The sequence below is a fragment of the Balaenoptera ricei genome, chromosome 16, assembly GCF_028023285.1.
Source record: "Balaenoptera ricei isolate mBalRic1 chromosome 16, mBalRic1.hap2, whole genome shotgun sequence".
Lineage (NCBI taxonomy): Eukaryota > Metazoa > Chordata > Mammalia > Artiodactyla > Balaenopteridae > Balaenoptera > Balaenoptera ricei.
In genome coordinates, this window is record NC_082654.1 from 102,995,467 (window position 1) to 103,017,243 (window position 21,777).

Sequence of the window (21,777 nt, forward strand, 5' to 3'; positions counted from 1 at the left end):
ATGACAGTGCCCTTGGTGATAGTACCCATGGTAATAGTGCTCACTGTGACAGTGCCCATGGTGATAGTGCTCATGGTGATACTGCTCATGGTAATAGTGCTCATGGTGACACTGCCCATGGTGACAGTGCCCAAGGTGACACTGCCCATAATGACATTTCCCATGGTGACAGTGTTCATGGTGAGAGTTCCCATGGTGACAGTGCCCATGGTGACAGTGGCCATGTTGAAATTGCCCATGGTGACAGTGCTCACGGTGACAGTGCTCATGGTGATAGTGCTTACGGTGATAGTGCTCACGTTGACAGTGTCCTTGGTGATAGTGTTCATAGTAATATTGCTCATGGTGGTAGTCCTTATGGTGATAGTTCGCATGGTGACTGTGCCCATGTTGAAAGTGCCCATGGTGGCAGTGTTCATGGTGACACTGACCATGATGACTATGCTCATGCTGGTGCTATACATGGTTGGAGTTCCCATGGTGAAATTCCTTATGGTGGCACTGCCTATGATGATATTGTTCATGGTGACAGTGTCCACGGTGACAGTGCCTATGGTGACAGGGCACATGGTGACAGTGCCAATGGTGACATTGCTCATGGTGACAGTACCAACAGTGACAGTGCTCATGGTGACAGTGCTCATGGTGACAGTGCCCACGGTGACAATGTCCATGGTGACAGTTCTCACGGTGACACTTCCCATGGTGATAGTGCTCACGGTGATAGTTCTCATGGTGACATTGTCCACGGTGATAGTGCTCATGGTGACAGTGCCCTTGGTGATAGTGATCATGGTGATAGTGCTCATGTAGACATTTCCCATGGTGACAGTGCTCATGTTGACAGTCCCCATGGTGACTGTGCTCATGCTGGCGGTGTATATGGTTGGTGTTACAATGGTGAAATTCCTTAGGGTGGCACTGCCCATGATTATAGTGCTCATGGTGACAGTTTCCATGGTGACAGCGCCCATGGTGACAGTGCCCATGGTGACAGTGCCCATGGTGATAGTGCTCATGGTGAGAGTTCCCATGGTGACAGTGCTCATCATGGCAGTGCCCATAGTGACTGTTCCCATGGTGACAGTTCCCATGGTGATAGGGCTCATGGTTACAGTGCTCATGGTGACAGTGAACACGGTGACAGTGCCCGCAGTGACAGTGCTCATGGTGATAGTGCTCATGCTTATAGTGCCCACGGTGATAGTAGTCATGGTGAAAGTGTTCACGGAGATAGTGCTCACGGTGACACTGCCCATGTTGATAGTGGTCACGGTGATAGTGCTCATGGTGACAGTTCCCATGGTTACAGTGCCCATGGTGACAGTTCTCATGGTGACAGTGCTCACGGTGATAGTTCTCACGGTGACAGTGTCCGTGGTGATAGTGCACATGGTGATAGTGCTCATGGTGATAGTGCTCATGGTGACACTGCCCATGGTGACTGTGCTCATGCTGGCGGTGTACATGGTTGGAGTTCCGATGGTGAAATTCCTCATGGTAGCACAGCCCATGATGATAGTGCTCATGGTGACAGTGTCCATGGTGACAGTGCCCATGGTGACATTTCCCATGGTGACAGTGTTCATGGTAAGAGTTTACATGGTGACAGTGCTCATGTTCACAGTGCCCATGGTGACAGTGTCCATGGCCAACAGTGCCCATGGTGACATTTTCCATGGTGACGGTTCCCAAGGTGACATTGTCCATGGTGACAGTGCCCATGGTTACAGTGCCCATGGTGAAAGTTCCCATGGTGACAGTGCTCAAGGTCACAATGCTCATGGTGACAGTGTCCATGGTGACAGTGCTCATGGTGACAGTGCTCACGGTGATAGTGCCCACAGTGGCAGTGCTCTAGGTGACAGTGCCCATGTTGAACAGTGCTCATGGTGACAGTGCTTATGGTGACAGTGCCCACGGTGACAGAGCAAATGGTGAGAGTGCCCATGGTGACATTTCCCTTTGTGACAGTGCTTATGGTGACAGTGGCCATGGTGACACTGGCCATGGTGACAGTGCTCATGGTGAGAGTTCCCATGGTGACAGTGCTCATATTGACAGTGCCCATGGGGACAATGCTGATGGATACAGTGTCCATGGTGATAGTGCTCCTGGGGACAGTGTAGATGGTTACAGTGCCCATGGTGACATTTTCCACAGTGACAGTGTCCATGGTGAGAGTGCCCATGGAGACAGTGTCCATAGTGACAGTGCCCATGGTGACAGTGCTCATGGTGACACTTCCCATAGTGAACAGTGTCCAGGGTGACATTTCCCATGGAGACAGTGCTCCTGGTGAGAGTTCCCATGCTGACAGTGCTCACGTTGACAGTGCCCATGGTGACCGTTCCCATGTTGACACTTCCCATGGTGATAGTGCTCATGGCGACAGTGCTCATGGTGACAGTGCACATGGTGACATTGCCCACGGTGACAGTGCTCACTGTGATAGTGCTCATGGTGATAGTGCCCATGGTAATAGTGCTCATGGTGACAGTGCCCATGGTGATATTGCTCACCGTGACACTACCTATGGTGATAGTGCACACGGTCATAGTGCTCATGGTGACAGACCCGATGGTGACTATGCTCATGGTGACAGTGCTCATGGTGATAGTGCTCATGGTGACAGTTCGCATGGTGATAGGGCCCATGTTGAAAGTGCCCATGGGGACACTGCTCATGGTGACACTGCCCATGTTGACTGTGCTCACGCTGGCGGTGTACATGGATGGAGTTCCGATGGTGAAATTGCTCATGGTAGCACTGCCCATGATGATAGTGCTCATGGTGACAGTGTCCATGGTGACAGTGCCTATGGTGACAGTGCCCATTTTGATAGTGCTCAGGGTGATAGTGCTCACAGTGACAGTGCTCATGGTGACAGTTCCTATGGTGACAGTGCCCATGATGACAGTGCTCATGGTGACAGTGCCCTTGGTGATAGTACCCTTGTTAATAGTGCTCATGGTGACAGTGCGATGGTGATATTGCTCACAGTGACACTGCCCATGGTGATAGTGCTCACGGTGATAGTGCTCATGGTGACAGTTCCCATGGTGACAGTGCCCACAGTGACAGTGCTCATGGTGACATTGCCCATGGTGACAGTGCTCATGGTGACAGTTCGCATGGAGACAGTGCCCATGGTGACACTGCTCATGGTGACACAGCCCATGGTGACTGTGCTAAAGCTGGTGGTGTACACGGTTGAAGTTCTCATGGTGAAATTCCTCATGGTGGCACTGCCCATGATGATAGTGCCCATGGTGACATTTCCCATGGTGACAGTGCTCATGGTGACAGTGCTCATGTTGACATTGCCCATGGTGACCATTCCCATGGTGACAGTTCACATGGTGATAGTGCTCATGGTGACAGTGCACACTATGACAGTGCCCACGGTGACAGTGCTCACGGTGATAGTGCTCATGGTGATATTGCCCATGGTAATAGTGCTCACAGTCACAGTGCCCTTGGTGATATTGCTCACGGTGACCCTGCCCATGGTGATAGTGCTCACGGTGATAGTGCTCAGGGTGAACGTCCCCATGGTTACAGTGCCCATGGTGACAGTGCTCATTGTGACAGTGCCCATGGTGACAGTGCTCATGGTGAAATTGCTCATGCTGATAGTGCTCATGGAGATAGTTCGCATGGTGACAGGGCCCATGTTGAAAGTGCCCATGGTGACAGTGCTCATAGTGGCACTGCCCATAATGACTGTGCTCATGCTGGCGTTGTACTTGGTTGGAGTTCCGATGGTGAAATTCCTCATGGTAGCACTGCCGATGATGATAGTGCTCATGGTGACAGTGTCCATGGTGACAGTGCCTATGGTGACAGTGCCCACGGTGATAGTGCCCACAGTGACAGTGCTCACTGTGACATTTCCTATGGTGACAGTGCTCATGATGACAGTGCTCATGTTGATAGTGCCCACTGTGACAGTGCACACGGTGACAGTGCTCATGGTGACAGTGCCCTTGGTGATAGTGCTCATGGTGATAGTGCTCATGGTGACTTTTTGCATGGTGAGAGTGCCCATGTTGAAAGTGCCCATGGTCAGCATACCCATGGTGACAGTGCCCATGGTGACAGTGCCCATGGTGACAGTGCTCATGTTGACATTGCCCATGGTGACCATTCCCATGGTCAACTTTGCCATGGTGATAGTGCTCATGGTGACAGTGCTCATGGTGACAGTGCACATGGTGACAATGCCCACACTGAAAGTGCTCACGGTGATAGTGCTCATGGTGATAATGCCCATTGTAATAGTGCTCATGGTGACAGTGCCCATGGTGATATTGCTCATGGTGACACTACCCATGGTGATAGTGCTCACGGTGATAGTGCTCATGGTGACACTGCCCGTGATGATAGTGCTCATGGTGATAGTGCTCATGGTAATAGTGCTCATGGTGACACTACCCATGGTGACAGTGCCCATGGTGACACTGCCCTTAGTGACATTTCCCATGGTGACAGTGCTCATAGTGAGAGTTCCCATGGTGACACTGCACATGGTGACAGTTCCCATGGTGACAGTGCTCACTGTGACAGTGCTCACTGTGGCAGTGCCAATGGTTACAGTGCGCATGGTGACTGTTCCGATGGTGACAGTTCCCATGGTGATAGTGCTCACCATGATAGTGCCCATGGTGACAGTTCCCATGGATACACTGCCCATGGTGACAGTTCTCATGGTGACAGTGCCCACTGTGATAGTGCTCATGGTGGCAGTCCGCATGGTGACAGTGGCCATGATGACAGTGCTCATGGTGGCAAGGCCCACGGTAACAGTGCTCATGGTGACAGTGTTCACGATGACAGTGCCCTTGGTGATAGTACCCATGGTAATAGTGCTCACTGTGACAGTGCCCATGGTGATAGTGCTCATGGTGATACTGCTCATGGTAATAGTGCTCATGGTGACACTGCCCATGGTGACAGTGCCCAAGGTGACACTGCCCATAATGACATTTCCCATGGTGACAGTGTTCATGGTGAGAGTTCCCATGGTGACAGTGCCCATGGTGACAGTGGCCATGTTGAAATTGCCCATGGTGACAGTGCTCACGGTGACAGTGCTCATGGTGATAGTGCTTACGGTGATAGTGCTCACGTTGACAGTGTCCTTGGTGATAGTGTTCATAGTAATATTGCTCATGGTGGTAGTCCTTATGGTGATAGTTCGCATGGTGACTGTGCCCATGTTGAAAGTGCCCATGGTGGCAGTGTTCATGGTGACACTGACCATGATGACTATGCTCATGCTGGTGCTATACATGGTTGGAGTTCCCATGGTGAAATTCCTTATGGTGGTACTGCCTATGATGATATTGTTCATGGTGACAGTGTCCACGGTGACAGTGCCTATGGTGACAGGGCACATGGTGACAGTGCCAATGGTGACATTGCTCATGGTGACAGTACCAACAGTGACAGTGCTCATGGTGACAGTGCTCATGGTGACAGTGCCCACGGTGACAATGTCCATGGTGACAGTTCTCACGGTGACACTTCCCATGGTGATAGTGCTCACGGTGATAGTTCTCATGGTGACATTGTCCACGGTGATAGTGCTCATGGTGACAGTGCCCTTGGTGATAGTGATCATGGTGATAGTGCTCATGTAGACATTTCCCATGGTGACAGTGCTCATGTTGACAGTCCCCATGGTGACTGTGCTCATGCTGGCGGTGTATATGGTTGGTGTTACAATGGTGAAATTCCTTAGGGTGGCACTGCCCATGATTATAGTGCTCATGGTGACAGTTTCCATGGTGACAGCGCCCATGGTGACAGTGCCCATGGTGACAGTGCCCATGGTGATAGTGCTCATGGTGAGAGTTCCCATGGTGACAGTGCTCATCATGGCAGTGCCCATAGTGACTGTTCCCATGGTGACAGTTCCCATGGTGATAGGGCTCATGGTTACAGTGCTCATGGTGACAGTGAACACGGTGACAGTGCCCGCAGTGACAGTGCTCATGGTGATAGTGCTCATGCTTATAGTGCCCACGGTGATAGTAGTCATGGTGAAAGTGTTCACGGAGATAGTGCTCACGGTGACACTGCCCATGTTGATAGTGGTCACGGTGATAGTGCTCATGGTGACAGTTCCCATGGTTACAGTGCCCATGGTGACAGTTCTCATGGTGACAGTGCTCACGGTGATAGTTCTCACGGTGACAGTGTCCGTGGTGATAGTGCACATGGTGATAGTGCTCATGGTGATAGTGCTCATGGTGACACTGCCCATGGTGACTGTGCTCATGCTGGCGGTGTACATGGTTGGAGTTCCGATGGTGAAATTCCTCATGGTAGCACAGCCCATGATGATAGTGCTCATGGTGACAGTGTCCATGGTGACAGTGCCCATGGTGACATTTCCCATGGTGACAGTGTTCATGGTAAGAGTTTACATGGTGACAGTGCTCATGTTCACAGTGCCCATGGTGACAGTGTCCATGGCCAACAGTGCCCATGGTGACATTTTCCATGGTGACGGTTCCCAAGGTGACATTGTCCATGGTGACAGTGCCCATGGTGACAGTGCCCATGGTGAAAGTTCCCATGGTGACAGTGCTCAAGGTCACAATGCTCATGGTGACAGTGTCCATGGTGACAGTGCTCATGGTGACAGTGCTCACGGTGATAGTGCCCACAGTGGCAGTGCTCTAGGTGACAGTGCCCATGTTGAACAGTGCTCATGGTGACAGTGCTTATGGTGACAGTGCCCACGGTGACAGAGCAAATGGTGAGAGTGCCCATGGTGACATTTCCCTTTGTGACAGTGCTTATGGTGACAGTGGCCATGGTGACACTGGCCATGGTGACAGTGCTCATGGTGAGAGTTCCCATGGTGACAGTGCTCATATTGACAGTGCCCATGGGGACAATGCTGATGGATACAGTGTCCATGGTGATAGTGCTCCTGGGGACAGTGTAGATGGTTACAGTGCCCATGGTGACATTTTCCACAGTGACAGTGTCCATGGTGAGAGTGCCCATGGAGACAGTGTCCATAGTGACAGTGCCCATGGTGACAGTGCTCATGGTGACACTTCCCATAGTGAACAGTGTCCAGGGTGACATTTCCCATGGAGACAGTGCTCCTGGTGAGAGTTCCCATGCTGACAGTGCTCACGTTGACAGTGCCCATGGTGACCGTTCCCATGTTGACACTTCCCATGGTGATAGTGCTCATGGCGACAGTGCTCATGGTGACAGTGCACATGGTGACATTGCCCACGGTGACAGTGCTCACTGTGATAGTGCTCATGGTGATAGTGCCCATGGTAATAGTGCTCATGGCAGTGCCCATGGTGATATTGCTCACCGTGACACTACCTATGGTGATAGTGCACACGGTCATAGTGCTCATGGTGACAGACCCGATGGTGACTATGCTCATGGTGACAGTGCTCATGGTGATAGTGCTCATGGTGACAGTTCGCATGGTGATAGGGCCCATGTTGAAAGTGCCCATGGGGACACTGCTCATGGTGACACTGCCCATGTTGACTGTGCTCACGCTGGCGGTGTACATGGATGGAGTTCCGATGGTGAAATTGCTCATGGTAGCACTGCCCATGATGATAGTGCTCATGGTGACAGTGTCCATGGTGACAGTGCCTATGGTGACAGTGCCCATTTTGATAGTGCTCAGGGTGATAGTGCCCACAGTGACAGTGCTCACGGTGACAGTTCCTATGGTGACAGTGCCCATGATGACAGTGCTCATGGTGACAGTGCCCTTGGTGATAGTACCCTTGTTAATAGTGCTCACGGTGACAGTGCGATGGTGATATTGCTCACAGTGACACTGCCCATGGTGATAGTGCTCACGGTGATAGTGCTCATGGTGACAGTTCCCATGGTGACAGTGCCCACAGTGACAGTGCTCATGGTGACATTGCCCATGGTGACAGTGCTCATGGTGACAGTTCGCATGGAGACAGTGCCCATGGTGACACTGCTCATGGTGACACAGCCCATGGTGACTGTGCTAAAGCTGGTGGTGTACACGGTTGAAGTTCTCATGGTGAAATTCCTCATGGTAGCACTGCCGATGATGATAGTGCTCATGGTGACAGTGTCCATGGTGACAGTGCCTATGGTGACAGTGCCCACGGTGATAGTGCCCACAGTGACAGTGCTCACTGTGACATTTCCTATGGTGACAGTGCTCATGATGACAGTGCTCATGTTGATAGTGCCCACTGTGACAGTGCACACGGTGACAGTGCTCATGGTGACAGTGCCCTTGGTGATAGTGCTCATGGTGATAGTGCTCATGGTGACTTTTCGCATGGTGACAGTGCCCATGTTGAAAGTACCCATGGTCAGCATACCCATGGTGACAGTGCCCATGGTGACAGTGCCCATGGTGACAGTGCTCATGTTGACATTGCCCATGGTGACCATTCCCATGGTCAACTTTGCCATGGTGATAGTGCTCATGGTGACAGTGCTCATGGTGACAGTGCACATGGTGACAATGCCCACACTGAAAGTGCTCACGGTGATAGTGCTCATGGTGATAATGCCCATTGTAATAGTGCTCATGGTGACAGTGCCCATGGTGATATTGCTCATGGTGACACTACCCATGGTGATAGTGCTCACGGTGATAGTGCTCATGGTGGCACTGCCCGTGATGATAGTGCTCATGGTGATAGTGCTCATGGTAATAGTGCTCATGGTGACACTACCCATGGTGACAGTGCCCATGGTGACACTGCCCATAGTGACATTTCCCATGGTGACAGTGCTCATAGTGAGAGTTCCCATGGTGACACTGCACATGGTGACAGTTCCCATGGTGACAGTGCTCACTGTGACAGTGCTCACTGTGGCAGTGCCAATGGTTACAGTGCGCATGGTGACTGTTCCGATGGTGACAGTTCCCATGGTGATAGTGCTCACCATGATAGTGCCCATGGTGACAGTTCCCATGGATACCCTGCCCATGGTGACAGTTCTCATGGTGACAGTGCCCACTGTGATAGTGCTCATGGTGGCAGTCCGCATGGTGACAGTGGCCATGATGACAGTGCTCATGGTGGCAAGGCCCACGGTAACAGTGCTCATGGTGACAGTGTTCACGATGACAGTGCCCTTGGTGATAGTACCCATGGTAATAGTGCTCACTGTGACAGTGCCCATGGTGATAGTGCTCATGGTGATACTGCTCATGGTAATAGTGCTCATGGTGACACTGCCCATGGTGACAGTGCCCAAGGTGACACTGCCCATAATGACATTTCCCATGGTGACAGTGTTCATGGTGAGAGTTCCCATGGTGACAGTGCCCATGGTGACAGTGGCCATGTTGAAATTGCCCATGGTGACAGTGCTCACGGTGACAGTGCTCATGGTGATAGTGCTTACGGTGATAGTGCTCACGTTGACAGTGTCCTTGGTGATAGTGTTCATAGTAATATTGCTCATGGTGGTAGTCCTTATGGTGATAGTTCGCATGGTGACTGTGCCCATGTTGAAAGTGCCCATGGTGGCAGTGTTCATGGTGACACTGACCATGATGACTATGCTCATGCTGGTGCTATACATGGTTGGAGTTCCCATGGTGAAATTCCTTATGGTGGCACTGCCTATGATGATATTGTTCATGGTGACAGTGTCCACGGTGACAGTGCCTATGGTGACAGGGCACATGGTGACAGTGCCAATGGTGACATTGCTCATGGTGACAGTACCAACAGTGACAGTGCTCATGGTGACAGTGCTCATGGTGACAGTGCCCACGGTGACAATGTCCATGGTGACAGTTCTCACGGTGACACTTCCCATGGTGATAGTGCTCACGGTGATAGTTCTCATGGTGACATTGTCCACGGTGATAGTGCTCATGGTGACAGTGCCCTTGGTGATAGTGATCATGGTGATAGTGCTCATGTAGACATTTCCCATGGTGACAGTGCTCATGTTGACAGTCCCCATGGTGACTGTGCTCATGCTGGCGGTGTTTATGGTTGGTGTTACAATGGTGAAATTCCTTATGGTGGCACTGCCCATGATTATAGTGCTCATGGTGACAGTTTCCATGGTGACAGCGCCCATGGTGACAGTGCCTATGGTGACAGTGCCCACGGTGATAGTGCCCACAGTGACAGTGCTCACTGTGACATTTCCTATGGTGACAGTGCTCATGATGACAGTGCTCATGTTGATAGTGCCCACTGTGACAGTGCACACGGTGACAGTGCTCATGGTGACAGTGCCCTTGGTGATAGTGCTCATGGTGATAGTGCTCATGGTGACTTTTCGCATGGTGACAGTGCCCATGTTGAAAGTGCCCATGGTCAGCATACCCATGGTGACAGTGCCCATGGTGACAGTGCCCATGGTGACAGTGCTCATGTTGACATTGCCCATGGTGACCATTCCCATGGTCAACTTTGCCATGGTGATAGTGCTCATGGTGACAGTGCTCATGGTGACAGTGCACATGGTGACAATGCCCACACTGAAAGTGCTCACGGTGATAGTGCTCATGGTGATAATGCCCATTGTAATAGTGCTCATGGTGACAGTGCCCATGGTGATATTGCTCATGGTGACACTACCCATGGTGATAGTGCTCACGGTGATAGTGCTCATGGTGGCACTGCCCGTGATGATAGTGCTCATGGTGATAGTGCTCATGGTAATAGTGCTCATGGTGACACTACCCATGGTGACAGTGCCCATGGTAACACTGCCCATAGTGACATTTCCCATGGTGACAGTGCTCATAGTGAGAGTTCCCATGGTGACACTGCACATGGTGACAGTTCCCATGGTGACAGTGCTCACTGTGACAGTGCTCACTGTGGCAGTGCCAATGGTTACAGTGCGCATGGTGACTGTTCCGATGGTGACAGTTCCCATGGTGATAGTGCTCACCATGATAGTGCCCATGGTGACAGTTCCCATGGATACACTGCCCATGGTGACAGTTCTCATGGTGACAGTGCCCACTGTGATAGTGCTCATGGTGGCAGTCCGCATGGTGACAGTGGCCATGATGACAGTGCTCATGGTGGCAAGGCCCACGGTAACAGTGCTCATGGTGACAGTGTTCACGATGACAGTGCCCTTGGTGATAGTACCCATGGTAATAGTGCTCAATGTGACAGTGCCCATGGTGATAGTGCTCATGGTGATACTGCTCATGGTAATAGTGCTCATGGTGACACTGCCCATGGTGACAGTGCCCAAGGTGACACTGCCCATAATGACATTTCCCATGGTGACAGTGTTCATGGTGAGAGTTCCCATGGTGACAGTGCCCATGGTGACAGTGGCCATGTTGAAATTGCCCATGGTGACAGTGCTCACGGTGACAGTGCTCATGGTGATAGTGCTTACGGTGATAGTGCTGACGTTGACAGTGTCCTTGGTGATAGTGTTCATAGTAATATTGCTCATGGTGGTAGTCCTTATTGTGATAGTTCGCATGGTGACTGTGCCCATGTTGAAAGTGCCCATGGTGGCAGTATTCATGGTGACACTGACCATGATGACTATGCTCATGCTGGTGCTATACATGGTTGGAGTTCCCATGGTGAAATTCCTTATGGTGGCACTGCCTATGATGATATTGTTCATGGTGACAGTGTCCACGGTGACAGTGCCTATGGTGACAGGGCACATGGTGACAGTGCCAATGGTGACATTGCTCATGGTGACAGTACCAACAGTGACAGTGCTCATGGTGACAGTGCTCATGGTGACAGTGCCCACGGTGACAATGTCCATGGTGACAGTTCTCACGGTGACACTTCCCATGGTGATAGTGCTCACGGTGATAGTTCTCATGGTGACATTGTCCACGGTGATAGTGCTCATGGTGACAGTGCCCTTGGTGATAGTGATCATGGTGATAGTGCTCATGTAGACATTTCCCATGGTGACAGTGCTCATGTTGACAGTCCCCATGGTGACTGTGCTCATGCTGGCGGTGTTTATGGTTGGTGTTACAATGGTGAAATTCCTTATGGTGGCACTGCCCATGATTATAGTGCTCATGGTGACAGTTTCCATGGTGACAGCGCCCATGGTGACAGTGCCTATGGTGACAGTGCCCACGGTGATAGTGCCCACAGTGACAGTGCTCACTGTGACATTTCCTATGGTGACAGTGCTCATGATGACAGTGCTCATGTTGATAGTGCCCACTGTGACAGTGCACACGGTGACAGTGCTCATGGTGACAGTGCCCTTGGTGATAGTGCTCATGGTGATAGTGCTCATGGTGACTTTTCGCATGGTGACAGTGCCCATGTTGAAAGTGCCCATGGTCAGCATACCCATGGTGACAGTGCCCATGGTGACAGTGCCCATGGTGACAGTGCTCATGTTGACATTGCCCATGGTGACCATTCCCATGGTCAACTTTGCCATGGTGATAGTGCTCATGGTGACAGTGCTCATGGTGACAGTGCACATGGTGACAATGCCCACACTGAAAGTGCTCACGGTGATAGTGCTCATGGTGATAATGCCCATTGTAATAGTGCTCATGGTGACAGTGCCCATGGTGATATTGCTCATGGTGACACTACCCATGGTGATAGTGCTCACGGTGATAGTGCTCATGGTGGCACTGCCCGTGATGATAGTGCTCATGGTGATAGTGCTCATGGTAATAGTGCTCATGGTGACACTACCCATGGTGACAGTGCCCATGGTAACACTGCCCATAGTGACATTTCCCATGGTGACAGTGCTCATAGTGAGAGTTCCCATGGTGACACTGCACATGGTGACAGTTCCCATGGTGACAGTGCTCACTGTGACAGTGCTCACTGTGGCAGTGCCAATGGTTACAGTGCGCATGGTGACTGTTCCGATGGTGACAGTTCCCATGGTGATAGTGCTCACCATGATAGTGCCCATGGTGACAGTTCCCATGGATACACTGCCCATGGTGACAGTTCTCATGGTGACAGTGCCCACTGTGATAGTGCTCATGGTGGCAGTCCGCATGGTGACAGTGGCCATGATGACAGTGCTCATGGTGGCAAGGCCCACGGTAACAGTGCTCATGGTGACAGTGTTCACGATGACAGTGCCCTTGGTGATAGTACCCATGGTAATAGTGCTCAATGTGACAGTGCCCATGGTGATAGTGCTCATGGTGATACTGCTCATGGTAATAGTGCTCATGGTGACACTGCCCATGGTGACAGTGCCCAAGGTGACACTGCCCATAATGACATTTCCCATGGTGACAGTGTTCATGGTGAGAGTTCCCATGGTGACAGTGCCCATGGTGACAGTGGCCATGTTGAAATTGCCCATGGTGACAGTGCTCACGGTGACAGTGCTCATGGTGATAGTGCTTACGGTGATAGTGCTGACGTTGACAGTGTCCTTGGTGATAGTGTTCATAGTAATATTGCTCATGGTGGTAGTCCTTATTGTGATAGTTCGCATGGTGACTGTGCCCATGTTGAAAGTGCCCATGGTGGCAGTATTCATGGTGACACTGACCATGATGACTATGCTCATGCTGGTGCTATACATGGTTGGAGTTCCCATGGTGAAATTCCTTATGGTGGCACTGCCTATGATGATATTGTTCATGGTGACAGTGTCCACGGTGACAGTGCCTATGGTGACAGGGCACATGGTGACAGTGCCAATGGTGACATTGCTCATGGTGACAGTACCAACAGTGACAGTGCTCATGGTGACAGTGCTCATGGTGACAGTGCCCACGGTGACAATGTCCATGGTGACAGTTCTCACGGTGACACTTCCCATGGTGATAGTGCTCACGGTGATAGTTCTCATGGTGACATTGTCCACGGTGATAGTGCTCATGGTGACAGTGCCCTTGGTGATAGTGATCATGGTGATAGTGCTCATGTAGACATTTCCCATGGTGACAGTGCTCATGTTGACAGTCCCCATGGTGACTGTGCTCATGCTGGCGGTGTATATGGTTGGTGTTACAATGGTGAAATTCCTTATGGTGGCACTGCCCATGATTATAGTGCTCATGGTGACAGTTTCCATGGTGACAGCGCCCATGGTGACAGTGCCCATGGTGACAGTGCCCATGGTGATAGTGCTCATGGTGAGAGTTCCCATGGTGACAGTGCTCATCATGGCAGTGCCCATAGTGACTGTTCCCATGGTGACAGTTCCCATGGTGATAGGGCTCATGGTTACAGTGCTCATGGTGACAGTGAACACGGTGACAGTGCCCGCAGTGACAGTGCTCATGGTGATAGTGCTCATGCTTATAGTGCCCACGGTGATAGTAGTCATGGTGAAAGTGTTCACGGAGATAGTGCTCACGGTGACACTGCCCATGTTGATAGTGGTCACGGTGATAGTGCTCATGGTGACAGTTCCCATGGTTACAGTGCCCATGGTGACAGTTCTCATGGTGACAGTGCTCACGGTGATAGTTCTCACGGTGACAGTGTCCGTGGTGATAGTGCACATGGTGATAGTGCTCATGGTGATAGTGCTCATGGTGACACTGCCCATGGTGACTGTGCTCATGCTGGCGGTGTACATGGTTGGAGTTCCGATGGTGAAATTCCTCATGGTAGCACAGCCCATGATGATAGTGCTCATGGTGACAGTGTCCATGGTGACAGTGCCCATGGTGACATTTCCCATGGTGACAGTGTTCATGGTAAGAGTTTACATGGTGACAGTGCTCATGTTCACAGTGCCCATGGTGACAGTGTCCATGGCCAACAGTGCCCATGGTGACATTTTCCATGGTGACGGTTCCCAAGGTGACATTGTCCATGGTGACAGTGCCCATGGTTACAGTGCCCATGGTGAAAGTTCCCATGGTGACAGTGCTCAAGGTCACAATGCTCATGGTGACAGTGTCCATGGTGACAGTGCTCATGGTGACAGTGCTCACGGTGATAGTGCCCACAGTGGCAGTGCTCTAGGTGACAGTGCCCATGTTGAACAGTGCTCATGGTGACAGTGCTTATGGTGACAGTGCCCACGGTGACAGAGCAAATGGTGAGAGTGCCCATGGTGACATTTCCCTTTGTGACAGTGCTTATGGTGACAGTGGCCATGGTGACACTGGCCATGGTGACAGTGCTCATGGTGAGAGTTCCCATGGTGACAGTGCTCATATTGACAGTGCCCATGGGGACAATGCTGATGGATACAGTGTCCATGGTGATAGTGCTCCTGGGGACAGTGTAGATGGTTACAGTGCCCATGGTGACATTTTCCACAGTGACAGTGTCCATGGTGAGAGTGCCCATGGAGACAGTGTCCATAGTGACAGTGCCCATGGTGACAGTGCTCATGGTGACACTTCCCATAGTGAACAGTGTCCAGGGTGACATTTCCCATGGAGACAGTGCTCCTGGTGAGAGTTCCCATGCTGACAGTGCTCACGTTGACAGTGCCCATGGTGACCGTTCCCATGTTGACACTTCCCATGGTGATAGTGCTCATGGCGACAGTGCTCATGGTGACAGTGCACATGGTGACATTGCCCACGGTGACAGTGCTCACTGTGATAGTGCTCATGGTGATAGTGCCCATGGTAATAGTGCTCATGGTGACAGTGCCCATGGTGATATTGCTCACCGTGACACTACCTATGGTGATAGTGCACACGGTCATAGTGCTCATGGTGACAGACCCGATGGTGACTATGCTCATGGTGACAGTGCTCATGGTGATAGTGCTCATGGTGACAGTTCGCATGGTGATAGGGCCCATGTTGAAAGTGCCCATGGGGACACTGCTCATGGTGACACTGCCCATGTTGACTGTGCTCACGCTGGCGGTGTACATGGATGGAGTTCCGATGGTGAAATTGCTCATGGTAGCACTGCCCATGATGATAGTGCTCATGGTGACAGTGTCCATGGTGACAGTGCCTATGGTGACAGTGCCCATTTTGATAGTGCTCAGGGTGATAGTGCCCACAGTGACAGTGCTCACGGTGACAGTTCCTATGGTGACAGTGCCCATGATGACAGTGCTCATGGTGACAGTGCCCTTGGTGATAGTACCCTTGTTAATAGTGCTCACGGTGACAGTGCGATGGTGATATTGCTCACAGTGACACTGCCCATGGTGATAGTGCTCACGGTGATAGTGCTCATGGTGACAGTTCCCATGGTGACAGTGCCCACAGTGACAGTGCTCATGGTGACATTGCCCATGGTGACAGTGCTCATGGTGACAGTTCGCATGGAGACAGTGCCCATGGTGACACTGCTCATGGTGACACAGCCCATGGTGACTGTGCTAAAGCTGGTGGTGTACACGGTTGAAGTTCTCATGGTGAAATTCCTCATGGTAGCACTGCCGATGATGATAGTGCTCATGGTGACAGTGTCCATGGTGACAGTGCCTATGGTGACAGTGCCCACGGTGATAGTGCCCACAGTGACAGTGCTCACTGTGACATTTCCTATGGTGACAGTGCTCATGATGACAGTGCTCATGTTGATAGTGCCCACTGTGACAGTGCACACGGTGACAGTGCTCATGGTGACAGTGCCCTTGGTGATAGTGCTCATGGTGATAGTGCTCATAGTGACTTTTCACATGGTGACAGTGCCCAGGTTGAAAGTGCCCATGGTCAGCATACCCATGGTGACAGTGCCCATGGTGACAGTGCCCATGGTGACAGTGCTCATGTTGACATTGCCCATGGTGACCATTCCCATGGTCAACTTTGCCATGGTGATAGTGCTCATGGTGACAGTGCTCATGGTGACAGTGCACATGGTGACAATGCCCACACTGAAAGTGCTCACGGTGATAGTGCTCATGGTGATAATGCCCATTGTAATAGTGCTCATGGTGACAGTGCCCATGGTGATATTGCTCATGGTGACACTACCCATGGTGATAGTGCTCACGGTGATAGTGCTCATGGTGGCACTGCCCGTGATGATAGTGCTCATGGTGATAGTGCTCATGGTAATAGTGCTCATGGTGACACTACCCATGGTGACAGTGCCCATGGTGACACTGCCCATAGTGACATTTCCCATGGTGACAGTGCTCATAGTGAGAGTTCCCATGGTGACACTGCACATGGTGACAGTTCCCATGGTGACAGTGCTCACTGTGACAGTGCTCACTGTGGCAGTGCCAACGGTTACAGTGCGCATGGTGACTGTTCCGATGGTGACAGTTCCCATGGTGATAGTGCTCACCATGATAGTGCCCATGGTGACAGTTCCCATGGATACACTGCCCATGGTGACAGTTCTCATGGTGACAGTGCCCACTGTGATAGTGCTCATGGTGGCAGTCCGCATGGTGACAGTGGCCATGATGACAGTGCTCATGGTGGCAAGGCCCACGGTAACAGTGCTCATGGTGACAGTGTTCACGATGACAGTGCCCTTGGTGATAGTACCCATGGTAATAGTGCTCACTGTGACAGTGCCCATGGTGATAGTGCTCATGGTGATACTGCTCATGGTAATAGTGCTCATGGTGACACTGCCCATGGTGACAGTGCCCAAGGTGACACTGCCCATAATGACATTTCCCATGGTGACAGTGTTCATGGTGAGAGTTCCCATGGTGACAGTGCCCATGGTGACAGTGGCCATGTTGAAATTGCCCATGGTGACAGTGCTCACGGTGACAGTGCTCATGGTGATAGTGCTTACGGTGATAGTGCTGACGTTGACAGTGTCCTTGGTGATAGTGTTCATAGTAATATTGCTCATGGTGGTAGTCCTTATGGTGATAGTTCGCATGGTGACTGTGCCCATGTTGAAAGTGCCCATGGTGGCAGTATTCATGGTGACACTGACCATGATGACTATGCTCATGCTGGTGCTATACATGGTTGGAGTTCCCATGGTGAAATTCCTTATGGTGGCACTGCCTATGATGATATTGTTCATGGTGACAGTGTCCATGGTGACAGTGCCTATGGTGACAGGGCACATGGTGACAGTGCCAATGGTGACATTGCTCATGGTGACAGTACCAACAGTGACAGTGCTCATGGTGACAGTGCTCATGGTGACAGTGCCCACGGTGACAATGTCCATGGTGACAGTTCTCACGGTGACACTTCCCATGGTGATAGTGCTCACGGTGATAGTTCTCATGGTGACATTGTCCACGGTGATAGTGCTCATGGTGACAGTGCCCTTGGTGATAGTGATCATGGTGATAGTGCTCATGTAGACATTTCCCATGGTGACAGTGCTCATGTTGACAGTCCCCATGGTGACTGTGCTCATGCTGGCGGTGTATATGGTTGGTGTTACAATGGTGAAATTCCTTATGGTGGCACTGCCCATGATTATAGTGCTCATGGTGACAGTTTCCATGGTGACAGCGCCCATGGTGACAGTGCCCATGGTGACAGTGCCCATGGTGATAGTGCTCATGGTGAGAGTTCCCATGGTGACAGTGCTCATCATGGCAGTGCCCATAGTGACTGTTCCCATGGTGACAGTTCCCATGGTGATAGGGCTCATGGTTACAGTGCTCATGGTGACAGTGAACACGGTGACAGTGCCCGCAGTGACAGTGCTCATGGTGATAGTGCTCATGCTTATAGTGCCCACGGTGATAGTAGTCATGGTGAAAGTGTTCACGGAGATAGTGCTCACGGTGACACTGCCCATGTTGATAGTGGTCACGGTGATAGTGCTCATGGTGACAGTTCCCATGGTTACAGTGCCCATGGTGACAGTTCTCATGGTGACAGTGCTCACGGTGATAGTTCTCACGGTGACAGTGTCCGTGGTGATAGTGCACATGGTGATAGTGCTCATGGTGATAGTGCTCATGGTGACGCTGCCCATGGTGACTGTGCTCATGCTGGCGGTGTACATGGTTGGAGTTCCGATGGTGAAATTCCTCATGGTAGCACAGCCCATGATGATAGTGCTCATGGTGACAGTGTCCATGGTGACAGTGCCCATGGTGACATTTCCCATGGTGACAGTGTTCATGGTAAGAGTTTACATGGTGACAGTGCTCATGTTCACAGTGCCCATGGTGACAGTGTCCATGGCCAACAGTGCCCATGGTGACATTTTCCATGGTGACGGTTCCCAAGGTGACATTGCCCATGGTTACAGTGCCCATGGTGAAAGTTCCCATGGTGACAGTGCTCAAGGTCACAATGCTCATGGTGACAGTGTCCATGGTGACAGTGCTCATGGTGACAGTGCTCACGGTGATAGTGCCCACAGTGGCAGTGCTCTAGGTGACAGTGCCCATGTTGAACAGTGCTCATGGTGACAGTGCTTATGGTGACAGTGCCCACGGTGACAGAGCAAATGGTGAGAGTGCCCATGGTGACATTTCCCTTTGTGACAGTGCTTATGGTGACAGTGGCCATGGTGACACTGGCCATGGTGACAGTGCTCATGGTGAGAGTTCCCATGGTGACAGTGCTCATATTGACAGTGCCCATGGGGACAATGCTGATGGATACAGTGTCCATGGTGATAGTGCTCCTGGGGACAGTGTAGATGGTTACAGTGCCCATGGTGACATTTTCCACAGTGACAGTGTCCATGGTGAGAGTGCCCATGGAGACAGTGTCCATAGTGACAGTGCCCATGGTGACAGTGCTCATGGTGACACTTCCCATAGTGAACAGTGTCCAGGGTGACATTTCCCATGGAGACAGTGCTCCTGGTGAGAGTTCCCATGCTGACAGTGCTCACGTTGACAGTGCCCATGGTGACCGTTCCCATGTTGACACTTCCCATGGTGATAGTGCTCATGGCGACAGTGCTCATGGTGACAGTGCACATGGTGACATTGCCCACGGTGACAGTGCTCACTGTGATAGTGCTCATGGTGATAGTGCCCATGGTAATAGTGCTCATGGTGACAGTGCCCATGGTGATATTGCTCACCGTGACACTACCTATGGTGATAGTGCACACGGTCATAGTGCTCATGGTGACAGACCCGATGGTGACTATGCTCATGGTGACAGTGCTCATGGTGATAGTGCTCATGGTGACAGTTCGCATGGTGATAGGGCCCATGTTGAAAGTGCCCATGGGGACACTGCTCATGGTGACACTGCCCATGTTGACTGTGCTCACGCTGGCGGTGTACATGGATGGAGTTCCGATGGTGAAATTGCTCATGGTAGCACTGCCCATGATGATAGTGCTCATGGTGACAGTGTCCATGGTGACAGTGCCTATGGTGACAGTGCCCATTTTGATAGTGCTCAGGGTGATAGTGCCCACAGTGACAGTGCTCACGGTGACAGTTCCTATGGTGACAGTGCCCATGATGACAGTGCTCATGGTGACAGTGCCCTTGGTGATAGTACCCTTGTTAATAGTGCTCACGGTGACAGTGCGATGGTGATATTGCTCACAGTGACACTGCCCATGGTGATAGTGCTCACGGTGATAGTGCTCATGGTGACAGTTCCCATGGTGACAGTGCCCACAGTGACAGTGCTCATGGTGACATTGCCCATGGTGACAGTGCTCATGGTGACAGTTCGCATGGAGACAGTGCCCATGGTGACACTGCTCATGGTGACACAGCCCATGGTGACTGTGCTAAAGCTGGTGGTGTACACGGTTGAAGTTCTCATGGTGAAATTCCTCATGGTGGCACTGCCCATGATGATAGTGCCCATGGTGACATTTCCCATGGTGACAGTGCTCATGGTGACAGTGCTCATGTTGACATTGCCCATGGTGACCATTCCCATGGTGACAGTTCACATGGTGATAGTGCTCATGGTGACAGTGCACACTATGACAGTGCCCACGGTGACAGTGCTCACGGTGATAGTGCTCATGGTGATATTGCCCATGGTAATAGTGCTCACAGTCACAGTGCCCTTGGTGATATTGCTCACGGTGACCCTGCCCATGGTGATAGTGCTCACGGTGATAGTGCTCAGGGTGAACGTCCCCATGGTTACAGTGCCCATGGTGACAGTGCTCATTGTGACAGTGCCCATGGTGACAGTGCTCATGGTGAAATTGCTCACGCTGATAGTGCTCATGGAGATAGTTCGCATGGTGACAGGGCCCATGTTGAAAGTGCCCATGGTGACAGTGCTCATAGTGGCACTGCCCATAATGACTGTGCTCATGCTGGCGTTGTACTTGGTTGGAGTTCCGATGGTGAAATTCCTCATGGTAGCACTGCCGATGATGATAGTGCTCATGGTGACAGTGCCCATGGTGACAGTGCTCATGTTGACATTGCCCATGGTGACCATTCCCATGGTCAACTTTGCCATGGTGATAGTGCTCATGGTGACAGTGCTCATGGTGACAGTGCACATGGTGACAATGCCCACACTGAAAGTGCTCACGGTGATAGTGCTCATGGTGATAATGCCCATTGTAATAGTGCTCATGGTGACAGTGCCCATGGTGATATTGCTCATGGTGACACTACCCATGGTGATAGTGCTCACGGTGATAGTGCTCATGGTGACACTGCCTGTGATGATAGTGCTCATGGTGATAGTGCTCATGGTAATAGTGCTCATGGTGACACTACCCATGGTGACAGTGCCCATGGTGACACTGCCCATAGTGACATTTCCCATGGTGACAGTGCTCATAGTGAGAGTTCCCATGGTGACACTGCACATGGTGACAGTTCCCATGGTGACAGTGCTCACTGTGACAGTGCTCACTGTGGCAGTGCCAATGGTTACAGTGCGCATGGTGACTGTTCTGATGGTGACAGTTCCCATGGTGATAGTGCTCACCATGATAGTGCCCATGGTGACAGTTCCCATGGATACACTGCCCATGGTGACAG